General features: G+C 40.4%; 1 protein-coding gene across 1 annotated transcript in view; it reads left to right on the plus strand.

Annotated features, from left to right (window-relative positions):
• ABI3BP (ABI family member 3 binding protein) overlaps window positions 1-12,452 on the plus strand; it is a 1,978,933-nt gene that overhangs the window by 886,554 nt on the left and 1,079,927 nt on the right. The window lies entirely within an intron of this gene.

Raw genomic sequence — 12,452 nt, forward strand, 5'->3', positions numbered from 1 at the left:
GCCCCCTTAACCCAGAGCCGTCCAATTGGGGCCCGTGGGGGTACCCAAGGGACCCCTCTCCCCAACCATGCACAATGTGACAGACCCCATGGGGTGCCTGCCTCAGGGTGCAAGCTTTTGACCAACCACCCCTTTTTAGGTCGAGCATCAGCGCACATGCGCTGTCTGTAAGACCTGTAGTAATCACTCGTACTGAGTGTAATCCCGCCTGCCACTTGCCATTGGTTCAGTTGTGCATCGCTTTTATTTCTGTGTTCCTTATTGGTTGGTGCTCCTGATCCATTACTTCCATTTCATTTTTAGGACAGGAGTACCGGCCAATTAAAGTTTCATTACAGTGTAGGTCTTTAATGTATTTTTTGTGAGACTATTTATTTATTACCAAGGTGCCGCTTCACTCATAGCCATGCACATATGTTTTATCTACACGGACGCCGTGCTTAGTTTTCTGCACGGCACCCGCTTTCATGCAATCTTTTATCTTGCATGCTCGTTATCGCTGCTCCTCCCTTCTACGCCCCCCACCACGGAGCGCGCAATTACGGTGGGCAAAACAGGTGACCCAAGGCCTCCCAGCGCCTTGTTGTTCTTTTAAACTGGCGCGTTCTTGCTTCAGGAAACCTGCTTCAAGGCAGATTTCATTGCCATGGGAACAGGGACAACAAAGTCTGGGCGAGGAACTTCGCTAATCCTGCTGGTGTTCTGTCCATTAGAACACCGGCACAGCAGACAGCACATCATTCAAGGACAGCCCTGGCCAGAACCTTCCGCTCTTTCAGCCATTTGATGCTCACCATGTATTCAGTACCTGACTGCAGCCATCTGGCCTTACGCATTTTGTTTCACAGGCTCGCTTTCCTACGGGGCCGAGATGCCTCTGTTAGTTGTCTTCACTTATTGGAGTTGAGGAGAGTTGAGAACAATAAAGAAGTGATGGGATTTTTTAGTATTCCCTGCCAGACAGGTCGAGATAAGGCCCCTTCTGTCCGTTTCTGGAGTTTTGACTTTGAATTGGCAGTTTGTTCATTTGGGTTTGTGTTTACAAAAGCTTACCAGTGACAGCCCCAAACAATTCCTAAACGTGTCATGATTCCAGTGGCATTTTTGTGTGCGCTGCACCTATATATAATATCTGTGTAATACTTTACCTAATAGACTGACCTTTTTTAATTCAAGAAAGTGGTCTAGAAGAGATTTCAGAACAACTAAGTCTTATTTAAGGTGCCTACTTTGTGTGAATGTCCATTATAGCTGAATGTCCATTATAAATGGTAGGCTGGGTTGACCATACTTAGCTCCCTTGTACTGAGTTCACCATGCACAACCCATGGCCAAGATTGGACCAGGCTTGGAAATGACTTTACAATACAGACGCCAGAAACATTGATAAACCAAAAATGTATTGATGCATATACTGTGCAGTCATAGCTCAAGTGACATATTTATTGTCAGATCCAGGTAAGGGATATTGATAGGTGATGATTTTAATGCTAGGTTGGGGAGCAGGCCATTGTACCTAAATGAAAATCCTTTTTCATGCACAGAGTCAAACGTTGATGTGATGCATGTTCAGGAGCCTCAGGGTGTTATGCTGCATATTTAACTACTGGAACATGATCTGTTGTTGAAACCCCCGGCCCTGAAATCTCCCAGCAGCCCACTCTTGTGGAACATGGAGTTAACTCAGTTATAGATTACATCTTTACTGCAAAAGCTTTACCCAAGGATGTATTCCCATGCAGTCATAGCGATCACTATTTGCTAACTATTATGATTATTCCTGTAGGCAAGCCATATGGTTATTTTGGAAAAGATAAATGAATCTATTACTTACAGATAATCGTTATTACCTCCTCCTCTGTCTTTCTTGTCCCAGTATACATAAAAAATGAGTATGCGCCCAATCACCAACACCAGCCCACACGACAATGTAAGAAAGAGAAAAACTTCCTCAATAAATCATGATAACAGTATGTGACATTTTAATTCAGGGCCTCAGTGAAGCTATTACACGTGAACCAAAATCTTATGTAAAACTTCCATCCACCGGAAGTTGTAATAGGGCATGAAGTTGTGTAGAGATGCCAAGGCGGCAGCATTACAAATGTCATTTTAGGCAAAGCTCTTAAAAGCCACCCAAAAGGTAGACACTCCCCTTGTGGATTGACTCTGAAAGGTGGCCCAAAATGAAGCACCACCTTATCAGTGAAAAATAATTAAGAAACTGAGAACATTAAATCAAAGCTCACAGTCAACCAGCCAATCTCCAGAATAAATAGATACTGAAAAGAACACTTTAGGAGACAAATATTTAAGTCTGTGCACTTTAAACTTTTTATAAAGGCAGTCATTACCCAATTACCTAATGACTTGTCATTGCTATGTACTGTGGTATGGCTGCGAAATCTCACCAAAATACTGCGAAAACAGATATCACTAAGTTATAGCTCATAAAATACTTATCCCACTTGCCTGTAGTACCCGACGGGATCATCTGCACACCATAACATCCTATACTGACAAATGTAATGTAAATCCGTTCAGCCATTTTCACACTACGTCCAATACAAAAGTCTGTGGGAAAATATATAAGAGGCAAAATGATTCCTCAGACCCCGATTTATCTTTGCACCCCATGACGAATCACAGCAAAACCTGGCATCTTCCATCAATGTAGAATGTAGAAGGAATAGGACTGCAAAGTTTTGTGGAGATTTGGCAAACAGGCACACAGTTATTCATGGTGAAAATCCGAGGAATGCCTATCTCTGGTAACCCTAACTATCACAACAGAGTGGCTACCGTAGCAATGAATTAGTATCTAAATCGGAACACTATGATTGGGTTATGTTTCTCTATGATAAACCTGTGCATACATTACTCATAAGGTCCACAATGATCTCTGGTCATACTGCCTAGAAGCAGTTATTTTATAAAGGCTGTAACGGCATAAGTGCATGTCATATCATTCAGCGGGAACCTGAGCTTCTCCATATTTGTAGTGATAATGATTGATTGCAAATCTGTGCATGGTAGAAAGAGACTGTTCCTTGTAGCCAACTGCCGCCTCAACATTTTCTTGTAAAAGTGAAATAACTGTTCCATGTCCATATCCCTTAATAGAATCAGCCTGGATATCTATCATCACATGATTTCTTAAAGTCATTCCTAAAACGTTTTGATTATCATATTCCAACTATTTCATAATTACAGTATCATTGGCAAAGGATATTGATCCATTAAGACAGGGTGCTCACCAACTATTGGTGCAGAATTCAACATGGTTTGTGCCTTTCCTACCAGCCACTCTAAATATAATAACTTGACACTGCTTTGGAATACAAATCAAACTATACACTGGGGAATTATCATGTCCACAATGTCAACAATGTAAATATTCCACAAGCCAATTTTTTAAATATTTAATGTATTTCTTCTATATAGCACTTAAGCTTCAAGAGCTTTGGCCAACATAATCAGATGGACGAATAATCTATTGCATATGGAAGACGGCTTGTAACAAGCCCTCTTAATGTAAGAAACTTTTAAGGTCAGAGCAAGCCATCTTACTTTTAATAAAAATTCAACAACAGCTTTAAAGCACTTCCAATGCACTGCAACTCTCTTACAGTCTTGGTCACCAGCACATCTAAAGTTATTTTTAAAAAACATGGATCCGCTTAAGTTTTGACCTAGATATGGCACACTGTTCACCATTATCACATTATTGGCCTAATATAGCCACCATAGAGTAAATACTTATCAAAAATACTTGAGATACACTCTAGATCACAACATTCAACACTGCATCATCATGCTTCATCTAGGAATCTTATCATTTAGTGTCCATACAAAACACTGGAGTGGCTCAAGTGAAAAGAAAGGATTCTGTGAATTATGTAGAGGGGGGAGTCCAAGATTTTGCCTATGTGCTGCACATTTGTCCCAAAAAAGAACTGGCAGAACCTAGGCATCGCTTTTTAAAACCTATATGTTTTAGACATAATCTTTTAACTATTAACATCCTGATTGTCTTAATTAGCTCGATTAACTTACCTGATTGTTGGTGCCGCCACTGCCGCCGGAGTGATTTGCGGCCATTTGCAGCCATTACTGATTCCTGGGTGACTGAGACCACAGGGAACTACTCGCCCCAGCAGCCTTAGCGGCACGCACGCCTCCCACGCAACCAGAGAGCTCCAGGAGGCATTCATAAGAACAACAGGGCTCCCGCAGCGCCGAGGCCAAGGGTCGGCCTGTCTGTGCCCGTCTGTGGCCGGAACAGGCCGGGCTGGACCACCCCCTAAACAACTGGTCATCGGCTCTAGATTACGCCACTTAGGCTACAGGTACTGCTGCACACACTTGTATTATTTTTCTACTTGTTTGAGAATGATATTTGTCCTGCATCGTAATATTGTGTGGAGGTTACCGAACTATTCAAGGCTCTCATTTCCAAAATGAGCAAGAGCAAGCGCAAAGGAGTAGCGGGCACCTTAGACGCATTTATTGGTAGGGCAGAATCGCTGTTGTCTCATGAAATCAAAATTACAGAGTGGCGTCTTTAACTAGATCCATCAATATTACAGAGACGCTCCTCATTAGGCATCCCCAATTTGGTGGATTTATCACAACCGCTTCTGTCAATTACACCACAAAATACGCCCATGACTTATCCTGTGCCAATGTTGGACATACCTTCAATACCTTAAATAGCTGTGTCAAATGGGTCAAATAGGCCAAGTACAGCTACTAGAACACGGGTCCCTAAGCCACCAGAGGAGATCAAGGGGAGAGAACCGCCAGTCAAACGAAAGCAGGGCGCTGGTCCACAAAAGACCAAGAGCGCAAAAAGAACTCAACCCGCTGATCAAGTAATAGTTCATGTAGCTGATCCAGTAGTTCCGTTGACCAACTCTGTTAACACACAGACAGATGTAGGTCTGTTTTCTTCTTCGTTATTAAGAGAAGAGAGTATTGGGGACTCTGCCCTTGCCTCTGCGGTGGAGTCTGCTCTGTGAACTGTGTTAGCCCACATCAAAGAATTAGTTGACAAGAACTTTACTCTGCTAAGGGAAAAGTTAGAACGGTTGATTATTGTTTTGGACAATCTAAGTGGCAGTAATGTAAATTTACACTCTGATGTTGTTAGAGGGGAGGGTGCATCAACTTCAGTTGATTCAAATTTAATTGATAATCCCTGTAGTACAAGCCGTAGAGCAAAAGATCACCCCATACCGAAACCTATACTGAAAACTAGTATCGGGGAGGGAAATACACAGGGAATGTTCTGGGACCCCAACACAAAGCAAAGGGATGCACATAGTATGCGCTCCGAACGGTTACTTTTGGAGACTATATCGAGTAACCCGAATAGGATCATTACAGACGGCCCAAAGAAAAACTGTCCAAAACCTAACACTGATGTTCTGAGTTTACCTCCAGCCACGTGTCCTTATGTACTAATTTTGGCTGGTGTCCCTGTCCTTAAAGGTGACCAGAAGGAGTCCTGGGCCAACCTTCGTAATAAGACGGTGGATTGGTTACCAAAAGATAAAACATTCCGCCCATCTGATATGAAAGAGATCCTTATGGTCCGCAGATTTGGGTGGGTTGGCCAACCCCCTAAGAACATTGATGGCGACTGCGTAGTGATTAATTTTCGAAGGCCACAGATGGTTTGTTGTTTATTAAGTCTAAGTGAGCAAGAATTTACCCAAAGCTCCAGTATTTGTGCTCTTCCTCTAGGTTATTTTTACAAACCACCAACTAGGCGTGCGGTACATGATTGTGCCCCTACCCCTCTATCAAACAGGTTTCAGGCCCTATCAGATGTAGATGCCCTGGACTGACAACTACTCTTAGTAGAACATGAATTGTATTCTATTGATAACTCTCAGGCTCCCATATCTCCCTCCCCTATTGACATACCAGACGATTGGTCAGCCTTATATAAAACCAAGGCAGGCATAGATGCAAGTATTTTGAGTGAGAGCTCAAAAGGTTCTCATTCGAGGAATGGTGACTCGGATCGACTATGGTTATTAAATAAACAGGGCATAGCCAGACGTCAAGAGTCCTCAAATACGCCATCGGTGCCCGGGCACAGTGGTCGCATCCGAGTTATATCCGTTGTTACACAAAAATGTAATATTCCCCCCCCCCCCCGATTTGGTCACTGAACTCCATGTAGTCCATGAAACTCAGACTGAAATGGACACTGTACTGAATCTGGGAATAAGGGAAAAAGAGCAACTGGAAATACGACTCACTTTATGGAAAATTGCGGGGCTGAAAAGAAACCTAAGGGATGCAGAATGGCAGGAGTATATAGAACACAGCGATATATGTCTTTTACAAGAGACCTGGGCTCTAGAAACCCAACAAAAACATACAAAACATATAGTGTTAATGCTACCCTCTCAGTTAGAGGTAGGCCCTCAAGTGCCCTTGTTATATGGGTAAAAATCACCCTTGGTATTAATATAACCCAGTTGTACTTTTCATCACAGGATATAGCTGGTTTGAAGATTTGTACATGGGATAAAACTGAAATATAAGTAATAAATATCTATAATAGACCAAGCCCATCTAGCAAGGAATCGTTGGTGCTAGATCAGCTTGATCATTTTTTAGGTTGAATTGACTCGAGGGCAATGGTTATTGTGGGGGGCGACCTAAATTGCAAATTTGAGCCAGTGGTGGGTCTTGAAAACGTCTTTGAAGATGAAGATATGGCAAATAATATCCCGCTTTTAGAAAGAGGTTCGTCAGTACCCTATTCAGTTGCAGTTGCTCAAATTATGAGACTGGTGTCAGGGCATGGACTCAGAGCTTGCAATGGTTGATTACCTTCAGATAGCCCAAATGTCGCCACATTTAACAGGGGTAATTGTAAGAATAGCATAGACTACATTTTGACATCCATCGGGTTCTGGCCAAATGTACACGATCTGGTAGTTGATGCCAGAACTGATAGTAACCATTACCCCCTATATCTGACATTAGCAGCTCATCCCTTTCAACCAACTTCTTGGAGCAATGGAGACACTACCACTATCCCGAATAAACCCCTAGTAAGTAACAACTGGAGAGCCTTAAAATGGCCACTCATAGTGGGAAATAACGAGGCTATGACGCAGATTTACGACACCTTTACAGACGTCATCTCTTCATATATTGATCTGCCTGCCGCAGAGTTCCCAATATTGACTGTACACCACGTATTGGTAGATGCATTAAAACCTATTTTGAGCAGATTCCCTAAAGAGCGCAGAGGGGGGAAAACTGATACAAGTAACTTAGTTAATTAATCCCTGGTACAACAAAGAGAGAGAAAAGGATTAAATACAAGAGACTACTTGCACAAACAAAGAAAAACCGGGATTATGACATCTGGATGGAATTAATTAGTGCAGCAAAAATTAAAGATCATGCCGGTTTTGGGCGATTGGTAGCAAAAGGTAACAAAACAGGAAGATGTAGTAAAGACCTCTTTCTAGACACTAATATCTGGGTTAATCACTTTTCTCGCCTTTATTCTGCATCTACAATTGAAACAACACATAACCAGCAAGATTGTGTAATCATCCCTAGTACAGTCCATCTGCACTTTAGTTTGGAAGATACACTGGCAGCAATTGGTGCAGTAAAACCGGGAAAAGGACCAGGCCCTGACAAGATACCAGAAGATTTACTGAGGCATGACAAAGGTGTTTGGGGCCCTTATATTCATTTTCTCTGTAACTCAATAGCTGCGGGTGCACTATTCCCTGAATCATGGAAAGGGGCGGAAATCACTACTATTTTTAAAAAAGGTAAATGGGTTGTGCACATGATTCACCCAAGTTAGGGGGGGCGCCAGTACCAGCCCTTTTGTTCGCAGATGATACCATTCTAATATCTCAAACGCCAAAAGGTCTACAATGTTTATTAGACTCTTTTTGTGCATACTGCGATATTAAGGGCCTAGAAATAAATTCTAGCAAAACCAAATTTATAGAAATTAACCCGCACAGATCTTTTAAAAAGAATCTAATGGTCAAAAACCAAAAGCTAGAATACGTGCAATGTTTTAATTATTTAGGTATAACTTTGGATACAAAAATGACCTGTAAACCGCAATTGGAGAAAAGCAAGGCTGTCTTGCTCCAAAATTCCCCACCGATAGTAAAGAAACACGGGAATAGTACTTCTAGGGCTGTGTCTCCTGCCCTTGAGGTATACAAGTAGAGGCACAATCAGCATCCCTCTATGGGGCAGAATTATGGGGGCCCTCATGTAGGAATACCTTGGCGGTAGGAGAAAATACATTTTTTAGAAAGCTATTATGCCTTCCAGTACGTGCACGCCTAATCCCCATTGCTATGGACCTAAATATTAAACGTATAGATTACCAAGCCCTGTTGAGACCATTGCTATTTTGGTTGCGACTGTGGTCCACATTAGAACTTGCCCACTACAAATATGGCCTAGAAGAAATTCTAAGGTTTGATCACAGTACGATTCTCCAGTGGCTCAAGCATGTTTCTTATTGGTTTGGTAAATTAGGGCTAAAGCACTTTTGGGAAGAACCAACCCAATTGACACTGGCTTCTAAGAAAATATTAAAATCCACCTTTTGGGCGTACATCCAAAATAGCGTGTCCCACAACTCTGCACTGGCAAAATAATAACGTAGTTTCTTCTTATGAAGCCAATAGCGAGCTTAGAGCCATTTCTGGATGAAGTGCAGCCACAGTTAGCAAAATCACTAGACATGAAAATTCGATCTGGTGTTCTGCAAACCAACTCGAACACATCGAAATGGGTCAGTAAACAAGGGGAGAACAATAGCGAGGGCTGTGTATTATGCCAATTTGATACTCAAGCAAATGACCTACATATATTATGCTTTTGCCCTGCTTATGCTAAACCTAGGAAGAAATGGATCAAACCCATTTGCCGAAATATGGGCATTAGGTCCTGTTTGGAGGCTGAAAGAATATTGAAAACTGAAACTTCTCAAAAAATTGTTTTTAGTGTTAGTAGATATCTATTTAATGTGGGTATAATAGGAGTAAAAGTAGGCTTGAAATTTTAATGATTTATGTACATGTGTATTTGGAATTATGTTTTTAACAAGCTACGCACTTGCAGTTTACAAAATAATGATAGACTACAAGGAATGCCTTGTTAGTCATAACATTGCACTTAAAGCATTTGCACTTTTTAAATAAAATTTCCACCTGGAAGTTGTACTCAAGGAATGTATAGACCGTCACCCACGCCCTACGGCTATTTAAAAGCACTTGCACATTTTGAATAGATCCATTCCAGGAAGTTGCACTTAAAGGACGCAAAGATAGTTATTCAAGTGGTTGGCTATTGTAAGGTTAATTGATTCAAGTACTCCTCAAATGCCTTTTTATAAATTTAAATATGCCTAGCTTTTTAATGTATTTATTATATTTATATATTTTAAACTGTCATACAGATGATCGGTCTTTTCTATAATGAACTTTTTCTCTTTTTGTTGAAAATGGTCTAAAGCGGAACCTTTGGTAGGCTCAAATGTATTACATGTTTTTTTTTTACTATGTAATGTGATCAATTATTGTGTATCTTGTATGGTTTAAACTAAAACCAAAATAAAAAATTGAATTGAATTGAATTGAATTGAATTAATTAGTTCCCCTCCAAAATAATATGTCTGCTACAATTTCTATAAATTTTTAGAATCTTTTATAACATTATTTTTTTTAAATAAATTATGTATATGATCTGTAAAAATTTGGGAAAATGTATAGATTTTGTATTCATCTTAAAATTGTTGATTTCTGAAGAGGTCTAAATCAATAAAACTGAATTGAATTGTATATAGCACTACTTTACCCAGAGATTGGGTAGTATTGTACTTTATGTTATGTTAGGCATATTTGTAAAGCACACTATCACCTGTCAAGGTATCCTGGTGGTGGGCAGGTGTGAGTAGCTAGCCCTGCCTAGGGCATGTTGTTTAATTGAAAATCCAGGTCTTCAGCTTCTTGCAGAATTCAAGAAAAGAGGAAGAGGGTCTGATGTGGCATGGGATCTTGTTATTATAAGCCCCCACAAAAAATGAAGGTTTCATTTTATTATACCTGCACGATTATTTAAAGTGAAGGAAATAGTGAACTACAAGATAAAACAAGTGTTAGTATGTCATCAAATTCTTGTAAGAATTAAGAGGAGATTCAAAGTGAAGGAAGGCAGCAGAACCAGAGTGATAGAGGGAGGGATTGTAATTGAAGAGGTGGAGTGAGGAGTAATGTAGTGTATTTACATTTTTTATCATTGTTATACTTAAAAAGAGTTTGAAAAAATATGTAATGAATCCCTCACCTGAGTAAGATTTGCTTGGTGCCTGAGGTTTCCAGGGTTAGGTTTCCACAATGGGGGCACCACCTCCTGTAAAAGGTTGTGAAACAGCCAGACTATAACTGAATTTCCCTATCTCAAGTCAAGTCAAAAGTCAACTCAAAAAGCTTTATTCTGTATGAATAGAACAACCATAAAAATATACATAAATAAAAACTGATTACATTACACATAAATATCAAATAATAAAAAACAAGGCAAATAGCTCTTGATATACACCAAGGGTACAAAATTAATCACGTCTAAAAACACGTAAAATATTATTTTAAAAACTGTGCAATTTCTTAAAATCATTATGTGGTCGACACTATGTTGGTACAACAATACTTTAACGTCTAATAAATGTGTTTATATAAAGAGTGCCACATTAAGATGGACCCTGGCATCTCTTAGCTCAGTCAAGTATTTTACTGCAGCAAGATGTGATCTATTGCCGCATGCAAGCAGAAGTGGTTTTAGGTAGTAACTTCTAAAACCAGATTAAAAGTCACAAAACAACATAAAGTGCAGAGTGCTCTGCTTGCTCTGTCCGTCACATGGGCAGGGAATCATGTCAGAAGGACAGGATTTCATATTTGGAAAAGCAACTAAATGATGAACAATTCCATATCTAAATCTAGTTGAAACAAAACCGGGTATGAGATTGGGAATACAAACTGGATAATCTTGACAACCTGCTGTTAAAATAAGTGTTAAATTAAACTTGACAGTTGATTTCCTGCTCCTGCAGTCAATCCAAACTTCCCTCCTATAGTTCATTAAAGTTTCTATAATAGTCAACATACTGAGTGATAATGCTTGTAGGCGGTTGGTCAGGACTGACATCTTAAACATTTTACTGTACAGAGAATAAATATACCTTAACCAAGGGATCGTCATTGCATTGTCCAGAGTAAAACAGTCTAAAATAATTGATTTTGTAAAACCAGTTTCTTCTTTGAAACATATGGAGTGCCAGAGCAATAAGGGGTGAGATGCAACTATATTTGTGAGGTACTGAAGCACTACTTCTCTGTGAGTGATCTCAGATGAAGCAGAGGTGGGCAGACTAAGAAGGCGTTTGATGAAGCCATTTTCCTCCGTCTGCAGTCCTTTGCTGTTGTGGTAAGTAACCCCACACACCAGCCCCATATGTTGGGCTAGATAAAACCATTGCCCTATAAATTGCTGTCATCTTCTTGACCGGCCTAGAGCCCAGTTTGGCTGAAAACCTGAAGATACCATGGGTACTTCTGTCCATTTTGCTCCTATCTCAAGTCTGTTGTTGTCTTTGCTCCTGAGGGTTTTCTTTTGCATGAGATGTTCAAAGAGAAAGCAAATTAGCATCACTGTTGTCAAGGAAAAGATTTGAAGGTGGTGGCCAGTGGCATAACACAAAATGACGGGGGGTCCCCTTGTAGAATGTGAAGAGGGGTCCTCAAGTGTCATATATCTCACAGATATCCATTGGTCTTAAGATGAATGAGGGTCACTGAAAGAATTGGGGGCTCACTGAGTGGTTGAGGACCACCATGCCGCAGGGGCTGCGTTACGTCCCTGGTGATGGCAGCTAGTTTAGATGCTTGCTAGTTTTAACTTAATTCTGCCTTCAAGCACAGGCACATAAAGGTCTTTAAGCATAGCAGTGATGTGATTAAACATTTTCTTTCCTGACTGAAGTATTGCAGTAGAATGCATCACAGCCTTTGAAGAGAAGTCCACCAGAGAACTAGGTGTTATTTTTTTAATTTGTAGATCTTTTTCGGTTAAATGAAAATGTTCTCAAATGTCAGTGTTTACCTCTTCATTGTGTTTATAGAAGACAGCATAGAAATCCAAATGTACTTGAATTTCCAACAGTCCGTGTCAATGTGTAACTTGGAAAGTGAGTATATTTGTTTTAATGTCATTTTTTAATTGGTTAGGGTTGTCTAGAGGCTTTTACTGTGATGGATGCTGATCGGGATGATAGAATTGTAGGGCTAGTAGACTTCTTTCGGCTTGAGACATTCAGTGTAAGGTAGATTAATGGGGAGAGGGTCTAAGATTTTGCCTCTGTCAGTGTGAAAGGTTCC

Source organism: Triturus cristatus, chromosome 8, assembly GCF_964204655.1.
Source record: "Triturus cristatus chromosome 8, aTriCri1.1, whole genome shotgun sequence".
Classification (NCBI taxonomy): Eukaryota; Metazoa; Chordata; class Amphibia; order Caudata; family Salamandridae; genus Triturus; species Triturus cristatus.